We start from the raw sequence: 10582 nt of genomic DNA on the forward strand, positions 1-10582 counted from the left end.
GTGGTGGAAGTGAGGGCATGGAGATTGGGTCTGCACACACCCACATGCGCACGTCCTCTCCTCCTCACTCTACCCTCAAAATAACCCTGAAGAATCCTAGGGCTCCACAGAACATAGTCTGCTATAGGAAGGCAGATTTTTCAATGTTCTGGGGAGGTAGACATGGTCCCATGCGGTGGACTTGATTCAGAAGACCTGTACGTGAGTCTTGGCTCCCCTTTACTGAACAGGGGACTTTGGGGATATGACTTAAGTTCCCCGAGCCTCAATTCTTTCATGTGTGAAGCAGGGACAGCAATCCTGCTTGCTCTTGGAACCTCAGATTTGCTCTAAGGATCAAATACAATAATGTGGGTGGATATGCTGTACAGGGTTTTGTAGATTTAACAGTTGCTACTCATTACCAAAAGGAGACACCTTGACATTGGAGGAGACCGGATTAGATCAGCCATTCTCAGCTGTGGCTACATATTAGAGTCACCTAGGGAAAGTTTTTAAGTTTTTACTTCCAATGCTTGGATCCACATGATAATTTTAATCAGAATCTCTGAGGGAATCCCTTTTAAAAGCACTTGAGGTGATTTTAATGTGCAGCCCATATGGAAAACCTCTAGAGCATGGTCAACAAACGTTTTCTGTTAATGGCCAAGTATTTTAGGCTTTGCAAACCACACAGTCTCTGTTGCAGCTACTCAACTCTGCTGTTCGAGTACAAACAGCACAGACAATTCATAAACAAATGAGTGTGGCTGTGTTCCAACAAATATATACTTATAAAAGCAGGGGCAGGCCAGAGTTGGCCCGCAGGCCAGAGTTGGTCAACCCCTGCTGTAGGCTAATTCTTCAAGGTCTCATCTGGTTAAAGATCTACCTTCCAGGATCTTTAGGAAGTAATGTGTGCCTCCTTTCATGGGTATTGGAAAAGTTTTTGTTTAAAAGGCTTATGATCCCTTCCTGAACGATGTTGGTTGCAGTTTATGGTTACCAGAAATCAAGGTAATTCAGCCTTCTTCCTCAGAAACAAGCGTAAGGTTGTTAGCCATGACAAAAAAAATTGTTACAGCAAGAACACAGTAGGTTAACTAAAAGCAAGATGTCCCTGGTGAGCTCTCCTGGACTCCCTAGGAGACCTGTTTCATACCCGCCTCTCTATTTAAAGAGCAACTGGGGTGTTAGTCGTAGTGAAATAATCAGATTTGGGATTTTAAAAGAACATTCAAGCTGCAGCATGGAGGAAGGATAGAAGTGGGAGAATGCAGGAAGACCAGTCAGAAGTCTGCTACCAAAGTCTCGGTGAGAGATTATGGCAGCTTGTATTAGGTGGAGATTGAGAGGCGAAGAAGTAAATGGGTGTTTAACAATATTTTTAGAAGTAGAATGCCTGAGACTGAGTGAGGGATTGTCTGGGAGTAAAGAGGAAGGGAAGGGTGGGGGGTGATTCCTAGATTTCCGGCTTGTACATCTTCCCAGGGGATGCGTCATTCACTGAGGTGAGGGGACGTTGGAAGAGAAGGGAGTGGAGGCAGAGGGTATTGTAAGTTCAAGTTTGGACAAGTCTAGCTGGATGTCCTTTGAGAACATCTGAGTAAAGATGTCCAGAAAGCAGTCGAATATAGAGGTCTGGACCTCGGAAGAGGGCTAGAGAACAGTTAGTCTTCGACCAGATGAATCTAAGAGTCGGGCACCTGCAAGTGAGGCTGAAGACCAGGTGGAGGCAGGAATTCTGCAGGCAGACCACAGTCTTGGGCAGCTGATCTCCATATCTTTGGCATTGGGAACAAAGTTTTTCTTGGCTATAGGTTCTCATTTATTGGAGGGAAAAGGTAAAGTAAGGACCACAGTTAGCAGCACTCTGCAGAGAAAGGTGAGGGGTATGTATTTAACATTAAGACAGGCCTCTCCCAGCCGGGCGTGGCTCAGCGGTTGAGCGTCGACCTGGGATCCAGGTGATCGAGGTTCGATTCCCGGTCAGGGCACATGCCCGGGTTGCGGGCTGCAGCCAACCAATGACTCTCATCATTGATGTTTCTGTCTCTCTCTCTCCCTCTCCCTTCCTCTCTCTGAAATCGATACAGATATATTAAAAAAAAAAAAAAGACAGGCCTCTAGTTTAGGAAATTTGTAAGAATTTTATACAGTGCCTGGTACATTAAAATATGCTTGTTGAGCCTTGGCCGGTGTTGCTCAGTGGTTGGAACATCAGCTGGTGTACCGAGGGTTCTATTCCCAGTCAAGGGCACGTTCCTGGGATTTCTGGCCCTGGTTGGGGCACATGTGGAAGGCAACCAATTGATGTGTCTCTCTCACATCGATGTCTCCCTCCCCCTCCCCCTCCCCTCCCCCTCCCCCTCCTCCTCCCCCTCCCCCTCCCCCTCCCCCTCCCCCTCCCCCTCCCCCTCCCCCTCCCCCTCCCCTCCTCCTCCCCCTCCTGTGGAAAGCAACCAGTTGATGTGTCTCTCTCACATCAATGTCTCCCTCTCCCTCTCCCTCTCCCTCTCCCTCTCCCTCTCCCTCTCCCTCTCCCGACTCTCTCCCTCTCCCTCTCCCTCTTCTCCCATTTTCCTGTTCCTCCCTGTCTCCCTGCTCCCTCCTCCCTCCTCCCTTCCTTCCTTCCTTCCTTCCTTCCTTCCTTCCTTCCTTCCTTCCTTCCTTCCTTCCTTCCTTCCTTCCTTCCTTCCTTCCACTCTCTCTAAAAAGCAATGGGGGGGGGGAATGCTTGTTGAGAGCCTGCTATAAATATTTTCTCTGGAATTGTCCTAATCTAGGATAGGAAGTATAAAGCCCTCCCACCTCGTAACCCAAGCCTTTACCCATTACTGACTTCATTGGAGTTAGCTCTTTTGGGAAATATGACACAATTCCTAACAAATTTTGAAACCGTTAGCCACAGCCTAGGGATCTGTTGCTTTACCATTGAAATACTGCCACCTCCCAGATAGGGTGTGACAAGTGACCAGCAGTTGTGGCCCGCTTCTGAGAGTGGGAGCCAGAGGGAAGCCTGCCAGTCCTGTGGCAGTCAGAAGCAGGAATCCAAGCCCCTGCACAGGCTAAATTCCCATACAGGGTTTGGACCCAACCACGTTTGATGGACTGCTGGGAAATGACATAAAACTCTCCTTGACCTTTGGGGGAGGCAGGTCACAGCATCAAACTGGTATGGTGTCTTTGTGTGACAGGCTGCTTTTTGATCTTGAGATTCCTCACTTGATGCGGGCATTGAGAACAATTTTCAAGATTTCTTCTTTGCAATCTGAACAGACTTTGCCTTGCTTTGGTGTTAGAGGTTTGGCACAGCTATAGTAGGGCGAGAGTGAGACTTCCAGTCCGCAGGAGACCAGAAGTCTTCCCCATCAGACCTGGCATCGATGAGGCAGGTTGGATGGCTCAGCATGTGAGGGGACAGTCCTTCCGACTAAGGGTAGCTCCACCTCTGCATTCCCCAAGTCAATCTTAACAGTTTCTCTGTATAGAGTATTTTAAGATTCATCTCTCTGCATTGCCCACTGCCCTGACCCAAGCTCCCCTCAACTCTGACCTGGCACAGATCTCTTTTCCTTTTGTTTCTGCCTCATCAGGCTCTCCTCCACACGTCTCAGCCTAAAGTACATCTCTGAGCAGAATCTTTTGTTCTGAAATCTCAAAGGATTTCACTATCCAAAGAGTGAGGTCTAAATTCACTTGAGACATTCAAATCCCTTATCATAAGGTTTCTGTACTTAAAAAAAAATTATATATTTCAGTTACAGTTGACACACAATATTATATTAGTTTCAGGTGTATAACCCAGTGACTGGATACTATATAACTTACTAAGTGATCACACTGATAAATCTAGTACCTATCTGACACTATACATAGTTATTACAACATAATTCACTATATTCCCTATGCTGTACTTTACATTTCCATGACGGCCAATTTGTACTTCTTAATCCCTTCACCGTTTGGGTTCCTGTACTTTTTGATCATCGTGACCACCCCCTACCATATGCCCTGTCCCTTCCTTTCTGCCACCTGACCAGGTGTACCTGATACTCCAATAATAATAGATTATTTGCCCCAAACACACCTTTTGCGTTTACTTTTTATGTTTTCTATTAATCCTTGCTGTATACATGACCTTGAGCCTTGGTTTCCTTGTCTATTAACTAGAGAAAATAATAGCTACCTCATAATATTGTTTTGGAGATTAAATAACTGATATAGCTATAAAACCCTTAACCATGCTTGACACATGAACAGTTCCCCCCAAAGGTAGTTATTGTTAGTATCATTGTGGTCTTCCTTGCTCGTGTCTGCTAGGTAAGGCCCTCCTCATCTTTCAAAGTCCAACTTGAGTGACTGTACTTTCAGGAAACCATGATCCCCATGGTTGTCACTGACCTGTCCTTCCCCACCAGCCCTGTAGCACACTATTTCTACTTCTGTGATAGCCCTTACTGCAGTGGCCTGGTGTCTGTTAAGTTATATGTGTGCTTAGGTTACTTATGCTTGTAAAATGAGTTGGGGACAGGAACTATATATCTTATTTTGTACCCCACCTGCCTTGTACCCCATGGCACCTACCATTTCACAAAACAGGTGCTCAGTTAACTGTTGCTTTAAATGGGCGGGGGTTGGAGGGCAGGCTTTAGTCCTGGCCCTCCTACCCTTGAGTTTTCCAGGCAGAGAGGGAAGAAGAGCCATCTTCATTTCCAGACAAGCTGGACAGTCAAAGAACTGAATGTTTTAGCGAGGTTAATGCAGACAGAGGCCTGGATTCCTGTCCTGCGTGGGGCAAAACCAGGTGGAACTGCCCCTTCCCGTCAAGGAACTCTGGATTCCAGCAGCTGGCTGTAATTGGGCTTTTTAAGTCCTCTGCCAGCCATGGAAAATCTTGATCTTGAGGGTTGGCTCTGGTTTCCTCAGGCTGTCACGCACACCCTTAAAAAGTCAGTGTAGCTATTACAGAGAGTGATCACAAGAGGGCAGGAGAGACCCATCATTATGCTGCAACTGGGCCATGGGGTGGGAAGCTGCAAGATGTGTTTCAAAGCTGAAAGACCAGTAAGAATCAGAGAAGAGCGGGATTCTGACGGAGTGAAGAGCAGCAAGCTGGCTCAGCTCACACCGTCTGCCCGGGCCCAAGGCCTGGAAGCAGCAAGCTAGGGACACTGATCACATCCATGCGGTGCTCCCCAAATCTCTTCCCAACCTGTTGTTTCTGGTACTTTGTTTTCACCTGGAGAAAGGCATTCTCCAGTCATAATGCAGACAGGCTATGCAGGGGTTTGGGGCATTGCTTATTTAGTATTTACACACTATATTATAGTTTTATGTTTTTTTACAGAGGATTTTTCACACCCATTTCCCCCCTTATCTTTATTGAGGTATAATTGACAAAAATTGTACTGAATTAAGATGCAAAACTTGATGTTTTGATATATCACACCCATTTAAAAAACCTGAATCTCCTATTGTCTCAAAAGGTAAAAAGAAGAGATATTATCATCTCTGTTTAGGACACGGTGGCTCAGAAACACGAAGGTACTTGCTCAAAGGCGAGTTTGTGGTAGAACCAGGTCTAGAGTTTCTCTGATTCCAGATCCTTTGTTTATTCCTCTAGTTTTCAGTTGTTTACGTTTGTAATTTTTGTGAGTTCTTAAGAGCAAGGACTCGTCTGATTCATTTTATATCTTTGAATGGTGCCCCCTTAATCTTCAGGACTGTGACTGGGTATGTCGTATGAGGCCTTGTCCTTTAGGAGTTGGATTCCGTGGTCTCTCTCTTATCCTCCAGGATTCAGTAATTCTGTGGTCTGGAGGCACAGCCCTAACAACGACAGTGGTGGCCCCAAGCGACCCTGCTGGCTGAGCATTTCAACACTGGCAGCCACTTAGTGACTGCCAGCCTGTGAAGAGCCAGTCTCAGTAATGCAGGATGGGTGCAGGGCAATGGACAGTTTCTCAGAGTGCGCAGTAGTCTCCCTGGTGTTGCGAGAGTTGACTCAGGAGAAGAATGGGAGTGTTTAGTTTTAGCAACGATACACAAATACGTGCATTACTACTTACACAATATGTGGCTTGGAATAGGTCAGTTTTTAAAGTGACTTTATTGAAAGAAAAACACGAAGGAAATAATAGTAGGTTGCTATGCAACAAGGCAAAAGTATGAAGCAGGTATGCCCCTGGAGCAAGGGGCACGGGGGCTGCAATGGGCACTGGAATCCAGGATGCTGCCCCTGCTCCTAGGAGGGCCTCTGGAATACATGGCCCTGTCCCCAGGTTCTCACCAGTGTTAGTGCTCCTTGGACGAGGGCCAAGATTGGCAAGTTCAAGGAACTGTGGTGAGGTGGGAAGATGTAACTAGAGTCACAAAACTAATTTCAAGTCTGTCTCTGTGACCCTTAAGCCATGTAACCCTGAATAAGTTGCTGACCTTAAATAAACATCAGTTTTCTCATCTGAGAAGACGGAAAAGAATTCTCACCCTCCTTAACTCACATGAGAATAAGCTGAAGCCTGGGAAATCTCTGCAAATGTCCGGTGGTGCTAATATCTGATTCCCTCCTTTACCAAGGCCTATCCAGGACCTACTCTTCATTGCTACAGTGGATGCCTCCCATTTCCCAGGATCCCAAGGACGGAGTCCAGCTGTTTGTTGTCCAGATCTGGGTCTGCCATTCCGAAAATGGGTAGGAGATAGAGGTTGGAGAGAGCCTGGAATCAGTGTGGGAACAAGTCCCAACACATGGCACTGTTTGCTTTGTCATCCTGAGTCAATGACCTCATACAAGGAAGGGAGGGAGCAGAGGAGCTGTTCTATTCCAGATACCTAAGGAGGCTTCTGACATCTACTGTTTTCCTTGGCATGAGAGGAACAGGCGCCAGGCTGTGATTTTTAAGGTCTCAGTTAATCTTGGAAGTGAAGGAGAACAGCACCTCCCACAGCTGGCCAACTGTAGAGGTGCCTGGAGCAAGGGGCATGGGGGCTGCAATGGGCATTGGAATCCAGGCTGCTGCCCCTGCTCCTAGGAGGGGCTCCAGAATACATGGCCCTGTCCCCAGGTTCTCACCAGTGTCAGTGTTACTTGAATGAGGGCTAAGGATTAGCATGTCACCCAGCTGGGGAAAAAGCGTCTGAGACTAAGAAAGTTCTTGAATTGGTTCTTAGCCTGGACCCCATGGGACAGCCAACTAGGGTTGACAAGGGCCAGGGAGTGTCATCATCATTACATACTCCTACATCCTCACACACTCAGGGGTATCCAGTGAATACTCTGAGGACCTACTATGTACCAGGCCTTTTGGGAAAATGAGGCAGCCATGTGTGTCAAAGGCTGCATAAGACCTTAGAGTCAGTTTTTACCACCAGAATTCCTTTTGTTATCCTTTCTTTCTTCCCTCTACCACCCTGGACTTAGGTTTATATAAATTACTTTGTCAGCCAAAAAAATGCATTTATTAATCATTCATTTCCAAGTTTTTTATAATCAAATATTTAAGTATACTGCAAATAAGTGCATATTATGAACATAACAAGTGGCATTACTACACTGAGTTAGTATCCAGTCAGACAAAAGCAAAGAAATTCAGCATTTTAGCTGTCCTGTTTATCCTTGTCGGGCTTTTTAAAATTTGAAAAGTTGCTGGCTGACTACCTGGGGGTCAGCTCAAGGTAGTGACATAACAGCTGGGTTTTGAGGAATAAGCAAGAGGTCACAAGCAGAGAGAAAGGGGTCGCTATAGGCAGAGGGGCAGGACATGTGCTAAGCCCAACACCTCCTTTACTGGGCTGATCAAGTGGGTCAGGCTGTGGCTTGAACGCAGTGGGTGGAAGCTGGGTTTGGAATGGAGGTGATGAGGGTGGAGATGAGAACCAGTTATCTTATGGTTGAATGTCCTAGTCTTTCCATGTTATGGTCCTGGAGAAACCAAGGTCCAGGAAATCCCACTGGAGTCCCTTTGATTCCCAAGAGCAGAAGGGAAAAAGACAGTAAAGGACACTCCAAAACTCTGTCCCAGAGCTGGCCTGACACCTGTCTCCCACCCTGGCTGCCCCATACCTTGGCTCCAAGAACAAACCATTTTTCTGTGATTTTTTTGGCTCATCTCTTAAATGTTCCAGTCAGAACAGGCTGTGCCATGGCTGAAACAAACATGTTCAACCAAGAAACGGAGCAGCCTGCAGGGCTGAGGAAAGCACCAGACATGGGCCCCTGACCAGAACCATGGGTTCCCACAAGTCCGTCCTGAGCCCGGGCCTCTGCTTATTCCTTCGAACATGAGAGGTAGGACTGTGGGAGTTTTGGGGTCCCTTCCAGCTCTGTGATCTAAGCAAGTTGCCCATAGAGGGGAAAACTCCAGAGCTGCCAGTTCAGAAGAGGTCTTCCTTTGCACTACATAGTGTGGCTAAGGGCCCGGAGAGGGGATATCTCCTGGCATGTATTGAAACCAAAGTCATCAAGCACACTGCCCAATCTGTGCTGGTCTCTGTGCTGCCCTCTCCCTCCAGGAGCATACAAGAAGTTGTGAGTGCTCTAGCAGAAGAGAGAACGTAACAGTTCCTTGTTTGCATAAAGCTCTGGCCCGCCTGCTGTCCCCACCCCTCTCTCTGCCTCGTTCCTGTCTCAGCTTACATGTTATTTCCTCAGTAAGGCTTTCCCTGATCACCCTACATGTGGTAGGGCTCCCATCTTCCCTGTCACACTCCATTATCCTCTTGGAATTTATGGCACTTTGTCATGATATGTCTGCCTGTTTGGTTAGTCATTGATTTTCCATCTTTTTGACTAGAACATAAGCTGAGTGAGGGCAAGAATTCTGCTTGTATTTATCACTTCTGGATGCTTAGCAGCATATCCTTGTAGAATATGTGAAATATTTTGGCATGTGCCAGATTTTTTACATAGACTACCTCATTTAGTCCTTTTGACAACCACGAGAGATGCATTACTATCATCATCTACATTTCAGAGTGAAAAGACAGATATCGAGGGATGTTAAGTATCTTGCAGTTGGCAGGGCTGAGTCTGAACTTCGTAAAGCTGCAAGACACGTTCAGTGAGATCCGGTGTCCTCTTCACTCAGGTTCTGTTAACGTTGTGCTACATTTGCTTGAATATTTCCTTTTTCTCCTTGTGTGTGTCTTTTTAGGTGATTATACTTATTTTCTTTTTTGAACTATTTTAGAATAAGTTCCAGGTATTATAACTCTTTACCCTTAAATACTTTGGTGTGAATTTCTCAAAAGCAAGTACATTCTTTTTTATAAAATCAAAACCAGGGAATTTAACAACATCATACGATTATTTAATGTACAACCCATATTAAATTTTGTCCAATTATTCCAATAATTTTCTTTATAATGACACTTTTTTCTAGTCCAGGATCCAATTCAGGAGCACACATTTCATTAACTGTCATATTTCTTTAGTTTTTAATTCAGAACAGTTCCTCAGTCTTTCTTTTTCTTTCATAACATTGAAATTTTTCAACACAGTGCACCCTATCCAGAGCCCCACGCCTGTGTTGCCCCACTATTGGTGACATTGACTGAAATCATTTGGTTAAGGGGGTGTCTGCCAGGTCTCTGCACTGTAAAGTTACTGTTTTCACCCTTTGTAATTAACGAGGAATGTAGGGGTAGGTATTTTAAGCCTGAGAATATCCGATCCTCATCAAACTCTTCCATCCATTGATGATTCTTGAGTGAACCAGTTATTAGCATGACAGTTGCAAAATTGAGAACTTGGTTCTGAGTTTAAGGCTGGTTTTCAGGATGATAGGGTAGGATGGAAGGGAAGAGGGAACAAGAGACAACATCTAACTGTAAACAGTTTGTTTCGGAAGTGTCTATCATGGAAGGCTGGTATTGACTTTCTAACCTTACAGAGAAAAAAAAAAGAATCCAACTGGATTTTAAATGCTAGATGTTACTTCCTAATGGAATATTGGTTCCCACTTACCTAGCACTACTAAATCCCAAGCCCCACAGGGGCCATATAGCAGGTAAGATTCCACTTAGTCTGCATAACCTCTCTGTGAGAGTGTTGTTATCTTCAATTTATAGGTGAGGAAATTGACTCAGAGTGGTATGGCTTTTGCCTAAGGTCATACAGCTAGAGTCCGGAAGGGTCTGGATTCTGACTCAGAGGTCTACTGGGCTCCAAGGCTCTTGCTCTTTCAGTGGGAAGGAGCTCTAGGTTGTGTCACTACACAGTCTTGACACAGTTCCCAGGCAGTGCCTGTTTCCAGCTAATCCCCAGCTTATAAGTGAGGTGTTCTCCCAAAGTGGATGTTAAGCCCGGGAGTCCCGAGTCCTGCAAAGAGGCTGGTGAGGCCTTAGTGTAGTTATCTTCTGGCCCAGCCAGGTGGTCCTTGGCTGTGAGCAGCCCCCTGGCTGGGAGTGGCCTGAGAGGACCCAGCTCCCTCTGCTGCCCCCCTTTCAGCCCAGGTGGCAGCACCATCCCCAGACATTGACTCATCTTTTCCCTTAGCCCGGCTGCTGTATCTCCTGTGCTTAGAAAGGCAGGAAATTGAACTCCAATATTTTAGAACGTCAACAATAAGCTTGATTAAAAGGGGATTTTCCAGTTAACCCT

The sequence above is a fragment of the Miniopterus natalensis genome, chromosome 13 (genome assembly GCF_054644295.1).
Source record: "Miniopterus natalensis isolate mMinNat1 chromosome 13, mMinNat1.hap1, whole genome shotgun sequence".
Taxonomy (NCBI): Eukaryota; Metazoa; Chordata; class Mammalia; order Chiroptera; family Miniopteridae; genus Miniopterus; species Miniopterus natalensis.